We start from the raw sequence: 4201 nt of genomic DNA on the forward strand, positions 1-4201 counted from the left end.
CAATGTGCCCTCCTGTATGTGTGAAGGGTGAGGTAACAGTTCCTCTAAGGTTTCAGTGCAGGAATGAGAAGGAGAATAGTCAGCAGTAGGTTGAGGGAGGAGGCTTGAAATATTAAGAGGTGGACAAGTCTGCAAAGTAAGTGTGGCATCTTCTAGTAATGCCACTTGGAGAGAAAGAACCTGGGAAGGGGGTAAAGTTTGTAAGCCTTTATAAGCTAAGAGATGGGACAGGTTATGGTGAGAGAAGACACTAATAAGTGACCCAAAGCCTAGCTTCTTTGACTCCCGAGTAAGGAGTTCAGCGGCTGCAAAGGCATGAATACAGGGAGCCCATCCCGAGTGGCAAGGTCTAGTTTCTTTGACAGATAGGCTACAGGTGCAAAGGAAGGTCCCAGCTGATGCCCTCGAGTTTCAAGGGCAAATCCCTCCTTCTCTGCTTCATAGAGGGAGAAGGGATGGGTTAAGTCTGGGAGGTGAAGTGCTGGGGCCTGGAGAAGAGCATGTTGGAGCTTCTGGAAAGGTTTAGTAATGGGGTGAAGGAGGGGCTTGTGTGGGGAGCCCTGAGCTGCCTTGTATAAGGGGCAAGCAAGGAGAGAAAAAGATGGAACCCAAGACCGTAGGAAGTCAGCTATTCCTAGGAAAGAATCTCCTGTTTAGTAGAAAGGACAGCAAGAGACTGGATTAGATGCTTTCTATTTACAGTAATAGCCTTGTGGGTTGGAGTAATGGTTAGACCCAAACAGGTGACCTGGGGAGTGGACAGCTGAGCTTTGGAAGGATAAGAAATTTAGGAGAGCAGAGGTGTTAGTTTGGCTAACTTGTAAGGACAGGCTGCAGAGTAGAATGTCATCAGGTCTGCTGAAGGACACGTGTGGGAAAAGGGGGTGGTGGTGGGGGACATGGGGCCTGCCTTTTTAAGGGCCAGCTTGCACCTGCACACACAGGCCCACATGGCTACTCCACACATGTGCATAGATCACATAGTCACAATTATGTGACCACACAGTGCATGGGGCATGGGTTACGCAGGACATATGACCTGGAAATGACTAGGCGGAAATGACTAAGTGTCCCTCCGGGGCATGCACAACCATGGGGGCGTGGTTGGAATTCCTATCAATTATTCCACATAATCTTTTCAATACATTAATATTATTCTATTTCTCCTTCCATATCCTGAGGCAACTGACTATCACATGAAACCTACTGCCTTCCAGAAATTATTTGGGAACCTGTCATCTATGAGATAGTTTTATCCACCCGCCCCACCAGAACTCTAACCCAGAAATGCAGGTCCTTTGAGAGTCCAGGGTCAGATTTTCTGAAACCTCAACACACAAAGGAACTGTTCTGTTGCTGTGGAGAGATACCATGACCAAAGGCAACTTATAAAAGACAGCATTTAATTGGGGGCTTGCTTACGGTCTCAGAGGGTTAGTTCATGATCACTGCAGCAGGAAACATAGTGGAAGGCAGGTAGGCATGGTACTTGAGCAGTAGTTGAACGCTTACATCTACAAGCAGAAGGCCGAGAGAGAGACACTGGGCCTGTTATAGACTTTTGAAACCTCAAAGCCCACTCCCAGTGACACACCTCTAACAAGGTCATCCCTCCTAAACAGTCCAGCAACTTGGAATCAAACATTCAGATAGGTGAACCTATGGGGGCCAGTTGTCATTTAAACCACCTCAGGGACACAAGAGTACTTGACTATCCTGACATCCCAGGTTTCCAATCTGGATTCACAGAATCTATAGGCAGAAACTTGAAGTTCAATCTGCAATCTTATTCCATCTTCTGCTGTTATAACAAAATACTTAGGACTAGATAACTTATACAGAAAATAGATGTATTGGGACTGATTGTTTTGGAGTCTGGGAGGGTGCCCGTGTCTCTTCAGCATCCCGGGAAGATCGTGTGCTATTTTAAGCATGACTGAAGAGAAGAGGAAACAGAGAGGAGCCCACAGAAGGGCAGCTTTGGGGTCACTTCCTAACAACTTACTGTGGCAAGAACTATTTCGGCCTTACAAGGAAGTCAGCAATCCCTCTGAAGACCTGCACCTCAACCAAATGTCTGCTATATTGGAAACAAAATTTCAAAATGAATTTTAGAGGGACAGACCACTTCACAAACCACCTCTTCTCTCAAGGGATCCTATGTGAAGGGCTAGTGACTAAATGTCTCAGACAGGCTGAGAAACCCCAGACAGCAGAGTAATAGGTTTTCTGTACCCCAATAATAGGTTTCTCTGCTGACACAGTAAGCCAGATCAAGCCAAATTAAAAAGTAAAAGACTAGGTTTATTCTGGGCAAAGCAGTTCCCAGGTGACCCTCCCACCCCCAGAAATGAAGGCAGGAGAAGAGGGCCTTAAATACCCTGTAGGTGTGGTGGTGATGATGTGTCTGCCACAAGCTGGATTTGTGCCCAAGAAGTTGCCAAGTAGGGGTCTAGGGCCATTGGCAACTTTGGGGGAGGAGTCACCACCGCCAAGAATGTGGAACTGGGCTTTTGGCTGCTTTCCTTTGTTGGAGATTCTCCGAGTGTGAGTGCGGGGTTTGGAGAGAGAGAAATGGGACTCCCCGGAGCGAGCTGGAAGTTCCAGCAGAATGAGAGTTGACTGATAATAACCGTTTCTACAGGGTGTGGGGACCCTGGGGGTTTCTGGTGAGAAGATCGATGTACTGTTAGTTATTTGGCGGTGCTCTTACCCTGTGAGGAAACATCCCGAAACACAACAAATCCACAAGAGTTTTTATTAAGATAGGAGAGAAAGAGACAGACGTGAACAGGCCTGTGGGAAACACACGTGGTCAAGATGGAAGTGAGGCCGGTGGAAAATGGCACCGGCTTATAAAGGGCACACATGCGAGTAGATCACATGGCTGCACACGTGCTTTATGCAACCATGCAAAGCCATGGGGTCCCAGTTACAGGAGATGTTTTGACCTGGAAATGGCTATTTTGAACCGGAAATATCTAGGCGGAAGTGTCTAGGTCCTCCGGGCATGCCCAACTGTGGGGGCATGTTGTGAATTTGTATCACTAACCTCCATTGGTTTTTACCACTTTGGCTTGCAGACGGAATTTTCCATCCAGAGTTCCCGTTCATCCCCAAAGTTTCCCTTGTAACCCCCTCCCCCACATCACAGCGAAGTCTCCAGTCCCTCAGAGAGGAGCCTGCCCTTCTCTGTTCCGGTTCAAGGACACTGTTCCAGTAGCTGTCAGACTCTCTCTTGCTTCCTTCTTTTCTTTCTTTCTTCCTTTCTTTTTCTTTCTTTCTTTCTTTCTTTCTTTCTTTCTTTCTTTCTGTCTTTCTTTCTTTTCTCTCTCTCTCTCTCTCTCTCTCTCTCTCTCTCTCTCTCTCCCTCCCTCCTCTCTCCCTTCCTTCCCTCCTTTCTTTCTCTCTTTCTTTTTGGTTTTGATTTTGGATTTTGGTTTTTTGAGACAGGGTTTCTCTGTGTAGCCCTGGCTGTCCTGGAGCTCACTCTATAGACCAGGCTGGCCTTGAACTCAGAGATCCGCCTGCCTCTGCCTCAGAGTATTGGGATTAAAGTACAGGTGGTGTGTGTGTGTGTGTGTGTGTGTGTGTGTGTGTGTGTGTGTGTGCCACCCCTGCCCAGCAGTCTCTCTTTTACTTCTGTGTTGCCTTGGTCAATCTGATCTAACAATATGAAATGGAAATGTTAGCAAACTGGGAAATAATTCAGCCCCCATCTCTTCTTACCTATTCCCTGTCAAAATTCTGAATGAAGGCCAGCAAGATGGCTCAGTGGGTAAAAGCACTTTCCACAAAAGCTTAATGACCTGAATTCAATCCTTCCTACCCAGGGACCAGGTGGTCGAAAGAGAAGCCAACTCTTAAAAGTTGTCCTCTGCCCTCCATGCACAGAGCTTGGCATGCATACCTGCATTCTCACACACATATCACACACACACACACACACACACACACACACACACACACACACATACACACACACAGAGATAATAATAAAAAAATTAAAATAAATGAAATGTTTAAAAATCCAGAATGAACTCAGTGTTGGCAATGTGATGTTAGCAAAGCACAATCCCATAATCTGTCATTTAACCAATGTGTTTAATTTGAGATTTGTTGGTTTTATAGTTGAAAACTTACTTTGCTTTTGTGTAACCATAAGCATATGTTTACACTTAGTACATAAACACAAAAGAAG

The sequence above is a fragment of the Onychomys torridus genome, chromosome 13, assembly GCF_903995425.1.
Source record: "Onychomys torridus chromosome 13, mOncTor1.1, whole genome shotgun sequence".
Lineage (NCBI taxonomy): Eukaryota > Metazoa > Chordata > Mammalia > Rodentia > Cricetidae > Onychomys > Onychomys torridus.